This window comes from Phymastichus coffea, unplaced genomic scaffold (assembly GCF_024137745.1).
Source record: "Phymastichus coffea isolate CEN01 unplaced genomic scaffold, Cenicafe_Pcof_1.1 PCOF00085, whole genome shotgun sequence".
NCBI classification, from domain to species: Eukaryota; Metazoa; Arthropoda; class Insecta; order Hymenoptera; family Eulophidae; genus Phymastichus; species Phymastichus coffea.
This window is the reverse complement of record NW_026706896.1, coordinates 26710-32849: the sequence shown is the minus strand read 5'-3', so window position 1 is coordinate 32849 and position 6140 is coordinate 26710.

The window sequence follows — 6140 nt, the reverse complement described above, 5'->3', positions numbered from 1 at the left end:
GATTGGCCCTCATTCATAGTGATTAAAAGCATCGCAAAAATCATGAGCCGTAAATGGAGAGCTCGTGTCTAATCAAATCGATACATACCTTTTAATAATGTAAAGCGTACACTTCGCGGTACTATCGGGAAATTATTCAGGTGAAATAAACTTAGATTTTGGCAACGGAACAACTGGCTCGTAAATCTCTTCAATCCGAATGTGGCAGTTGCAATTGAAAGTAATATTTTTACGAATGGTCGCGAGTAAGGCGTGCAAGTAGTTAAAGCGATGCGCAGCGTTTACGAGAGATTGGAGTGGCTTAATCAATTAATCAATTATTTACAGAATTTCAACGGGGATATCGCGCTATTTTGGTCTTCGGAAAAGATTACAATAGCATCGGAGTGGACAGCCGGAAATGGAATATCGCGGAGAGAATCTCGATATCAGCATAAAAACGAGGGCAACGGTCGGGCAGGACGTCGACCAGTGCTCATGCATCGCAGAGAAGGAGTTGGCGAGCTACAAGGCCGAGTGGACAAGTGGCATACAGTACTGCTACGGCAGGCATGGGTGTGCGAGCGAGTCGGGGGAAAGAGAAAAGGCAGCCAGGCGGCGTGCTTGCAACCTGTTTTTCCGATTTTTGTCGTCGGGGCGTCGCTGGCTCGCGTCGGTCAGGTTCCGCGGGCGTGCCGCAGGTGAGAGGGAGCTCGGAGGTGGGGGCCCGGTCGAGCCGCTCCTCTCGCGCGCTCGGCCGGCCATGTCCCGGTGGTCGGCGCGACGCGCGCCCATCAAATTAGTCCTCGAGCCGGGTGCGTGCGCCCAGGGCTGTTTCGGCCGGTCGAGCCGATTCTCGCTTCTCGCACCCAACCCAACCCACCAAATGACTGTAGCTCTACCTTGTTTCAGCGTTCGCGCTTCCTTCTTTTGTATTCGTCGCCTCGATAATTTTGGCTCCACTTGGCTGTCAATCGTACTCGTTACCGAAAAATTGACGTTTGGGAATAAAGTATAGCGTCGTTCCTTTATTTATCCTCCGGTGCGGAATTTGTTTTGAGAATACATTGATTATTGGAAAGTAAGCTGAGAGCTCATATTTCAGGACAACTCGTCATTACACGAGTCTCAACAGTTGATATACTTGCAATTGCAGTGACACCTGCGACGATTCTCCGAATTGCACAGAGTCAGCCTAAGAGAAGACGCGGCTGTTTAATCGAGTCGCATTAAAAGCGGCGAAACAAGGTCAGTCGATATTGCGAAAGCTCGAGCTTCGCGGAACAATAAAGGGACAAATGGCGCGTAATGAGGCGAGCGCAGTAAAATCAGGCGAGCCGCTCGCGAATCGATCGACAGCGCCAGCGAGCCTACGGCGATGAGGAACGGACGAACGCGAACGATTTCTCGAAACGGGGCACCGGAGAGCGCACGAGGAGTGCTAATTGCCGATTTGAGTCGCCCTTTGGCCTTCTTCGTTCGACGGCCACTCGGAGCATGTCCCACGCGCTCGTTTTCAAACCTCGCGACAGCCCCAAGCTCTCGGGTGGATCGCCTTCCCCGCCAACTTTTTTTTCCCGCTCTCCTGCTTTCGCTGGCGACGATCTATCATTAACTTTCCATCGGCGGGTACTGCGTAGAAGCAACGACCAACTTCTGGGCCGATTAGCGGGCGATGGGTCATCGCAATTGCAACAAGTATGCGGTCGCGCGCGCGCTCCGTTCGACAATTCCATTAAAGGTGAAAAACGCGCGTCATTTTATTTTTATTCTTTCCACCGAGGTTAGGTGATAAAGCAGGAAAAAAGGCCGCAGCGGCAAGCAAGTAGCCGTAGTCGCGCTCGTTCACTAACAAAGCCAAGGTACGCCGCAACGTGTGCGTGTAGCGCGAAAAAACGAGAGAGAGAGAGAGAGAGAGAGTGGAAAGCAAAACGGGTGAGGCGTAGGGAGCAGCGGGAAGGAGTGAATCTGCTCGTATATGACTTGCAAAGCCGCTCGCTCGCGCGATGGGCGATATTACGCTAGGGATATTGCGGAATGGGTCGCCGCCGCCGCTGCCGCGCGCGACTTGTTTACATAAAACGACCACGTACAGCGCGCACAGAGCAACGCCAGGCGAGCCGCACAGTAGCTTTGAGCCGTGTATGTAGAATTGCTTGTGTCAATCGAGGACTCGGTGCAATCTCAATAAGAGCGGCGCGCGCCAAAGGAGAGCGAACTGGGCCGGGCGCAATACTCTAATTGTTTCTACATGCGCCGAAAACAAATCGACGCGTCAACATCACGTTCGCCGCGCGGCGAGCGCGTCGCATCGGCCGCGCGCTACTTTGCGCGAACAGCGCGATTACGTGATGTTTGGCAGCGGCTCTATTTACGACTAACAGTCGCGCCCGGCCGCACGGCTCAGCAATGTAGCTGTCAGCAAACCACCATCGATCGCTGAATCGAGAGTCGACGAAGGCTTCGCTTCGTCGGCGAGGCCGAATGAATCATCGAAGAAGCCGCAGCCGGATACGACTGCGCAGGCCCGCGAGACGAGTCGTCGCGCGCCGGAGAAAGCCCCTTTCTCTCGTCCAGGATCGCCGGTCCTCCCCGGGCTCTGCTGTGCGGCATTGCCGAGTTGGCCAGCTATCGCCTCGCGAGAAACTGCGGAACGAATTACACTCTGGCAACTGGTTACCGACGGTGCCTGCCTGCCTGCCTGTCGGCCGCGCGCGCCTCACCCGTCGCGACAGCTGCTCGGCTTCGCGTCTTCCTATCGGCGAGTCTTGCGCGACGAGGGCATCAACGATTTACAGGCCAAAGTCGTGGGCTTAATTCGATTGCGAATACAAAAGCCCGGGGGAGCGAGCAGAGGACGTCAAAGGGATTAAGCGCCGGGAGAACGAGCAGCTGGCTGGCTCAAAGAGAATAAACAGGCCGAAAGTGCCGGCCGTAAAGCAGCGACGACAATCCGCAGGTTCATTAGACTCTTTCAAATTCATTATGCTCTCTCTCGGTGCGCGGCGCCAGATGCGAGCCGACCTCCTCCGGCCGGCTGTCCGACAGATTTAGCGCCGGTGCGTGCGCCGTCGCGAGTAAATAAGTCAGAAGGAACGCCGAGCCGGCGCCCTTTGCCGGGTCCTCCGCGGACAGGACCAACGAGTCGGCGACAACGGCTATAAGTAGCGCGGTCGAACGACGCGCCGTCCCAGCGGGACGCTTGACCGTCGATCGGCGCTCGATTATCCGGCGACGGTGGCGCGCGACCCGGCTTAACCGCCCTCGCGAGGCAACGAGGTGTTGGTAAGCAACGTCCGGGTCCGCCGGCGCGAAGACGGCTTGCCGAGCGCACGGCCAATGCGGTCAGCGTCATTAGCTTCTGTTCCGGGGGCCCGGCCCGCGGTAATTGCCGGACGACAGACCGAGCGCCCACCGGCCGAGCCTCTATTCAGCGCCGTGACACTGCCTATACGCGCAGGCCAAGCCGTGCGGCTCGGTCTCTAATCTCGCGCTGCCCGCAGCTCTGACAAAGGGCCGAACTCACCTGTCCTCGGCTCGGCTACGGCCAACGCGAGCGTTACGTACACACGCGCGCCGTCGTCGTCGTCCTTGCTTTCGGGCGACGACGCTCGATTGGCCATTCCTCGTCGGCCCGCGGAATCGCCACCGGGCTAACTAGCTCGTGACTGGAGGGGCTTTGCGTCCCGCGCGTCTGCCGCGACGTTCATCTTGGCTTGTTAGGCGAGAAGCTGACGGCGCGTCGAAACGTCGCGCTGCTACGGACACTCGAGATCGCACGACAAAGTGGTCGCTCGTCACCTCCTGGCTCACGATTAATCGGATACTTTTCGGCACTCCCCGATAAACTCGAGAGTGCAAAGTTTAAATGCACGACTCGCGCGAGTAGTTCGTCAAAGTCTGGGAGCAGCGCCGGGCAGGAAAACTCATACGAGTGTGCTTTTCGCAAGAACCTCTTGAAAAACAATCTCGAGCGCGAACCCTCGAGCGTGTACTCTCTCTCTCTCTCTCTCTCGCGCATGTATTCAGCCTTTTATATTTGAGCGTGAGGTCCTTGAGGAACACTCGACGGAGAGTGAGAGAGACAGAGCACAAAAGGAAAAAATCTCGCATTAGTACGTACACACGGTGTGAGAAGGGCAAAAAAGGAACAGGCGCCGTGCGCGCGCGACAAAGGAGGTTTTCGCGTCGTCGCAATGTTGTTCGGGGGCCGCAGATACGGCGAATGGGGAAAAAGCTCGCCTTGTCGAGCGTATATAAACGAGCGTGGTGGTGTGTGGCGATGTCAAAAGCTGATAAGTGAAAAGACTCGCTCGCGCTCGGCGGGCATTAAAAGCCAGTTATACAAGCGGCCGGCGGCATTGAGCCGCGCGAGTAAAACTCAGTGGCGCGCCGAGGACGCATGCACGTATGGATACACGTATACGGTACGAGTGTAGACCAGCGGTCGACCGAATATCTCGCGCCTTTCTCCGCGCGCGCGTTATGTGCGCGCCTTGCCGTCTGCGGCTACGCGGTCGCAAGACGATTGTTTCGCAACGCCCGATCGAGAGTCTGGATCTTGGGCGCGCGCCTCGTCAGACAGCGGACGCCGTTCGCTTTTGTCGCGGCAGTCGACTCCGCTGCTGGTAACGCTGTGCTAAGCGGATTGTCGCTTTTCCTCTCGGCGGACGACGTTTCGAGGCATCGCAGGCATCCGTGCTGCGCGCACGCGAATTGGCTTTCCACGTCTATCTGGTGCGCGCGCGAACACGCCGTGGCGTCGTGAAAATTGCCGGGGAAGGAACAAAAGGCCGTAGCCGTACCGTTGGCAAACTGGCGAACACGTGCTCGGGCACCTACGTATGCGCGCGTAATTTATGCCTGGTAAAGCAGATTTATTTGAGGGCACATAGTGCGCAGCGCAGCGACTCGTGTTCGAAGCTCGTTGCACGACGCTCGTGCAATCGTTAACGTCGCTTCATTACATTCCCCCCGCGAGCGCAATGAAAAAGAACAGCTGCGAAAGAGAGAGAGAGAGAGAGAGAGAGAGAGAGAGAGAGAGAGAGAGAGAGCCAAACGAAGCCTGCGCGCGAGCTTTCTTCGCTCGTTTGCGCCTAACGAGAAAATACCCTTTTCGCACCTGCACGCGTACGCGGAACAAAAACGAAACGAAAAAAACTAAAAACAGCAATATCAAGCATGGCGAAGCCAAGCAACGCCTCGAGTAATCGCGTTCGCCGACGTGGGCTCTTCCTTGTTTCCCCGCTCTCGAGCGTGTAATTACTTCATTACACGTGTCCGTTTAGGATTTCAATGGGGAGAGCGTGACGCGCACGCCGCGTATACGCTTCGACGCGATGACCGCACCGACTACTTATCCTTTGTCAGACCTGCTTTTTCCGCGTTATTTTTTTTGCCCCACCACGAGGCCACGAATCGTTGTTTCTATTCTCAATGGCACATACCCACGCTGTTATTGGGCACTCGACGGTTCGCCATTAAGCAAGTCTTACTAATACGAACAGGCTATACAAGATTGTTTGTTTCGCTAGATATTACGTAATCGTGCCTACAAAGAGTTTCCGCGTTCTAAGCGGTACACAGCTATGAAGGTGTTATAATGCCACTATTACGCATTTTTAAGCTTCGAATCACCACAATGTGTTCGGCCGACATCGCCTTCTTTATATAACAATTTCTAATTCCGAACTTTTTAACGTCCTCTGTAGTCTTTTTATCTACTCCCATCTCATTACCAGCGATCAAAATAATTTGTATCTTTTTTATGAGTGAAGGGTCATAATGAACATTTTTTCTGCTTACAACTAAAATAATCAGTTTGTGTCATATTTTTCCACTTCTAATCTGTATACATATATATAAAATCGATAACGAATATAAATAACATCGTCATTCTGGATTTAATCGATTCAGCATCAATTATGTTTGAAAATCGATTATGAACGGAAAAATTGAGGTATTTTTAAAGTATAACGATTGCCCCCATCGCCCCCCCCTCTACAGCGGGTATAAATACAGAGAAGTCAACGTTACTTTCAAACGGCGCGCGTTCAAGGACGTGTTTAATTTCTATCGCGGGCCAGAAATATCTTGAATCTTTGCTCTCGGGTGGGTCTTTATCCAGTGATTTCTTAACTCTACAAAATTAGACCAAAATT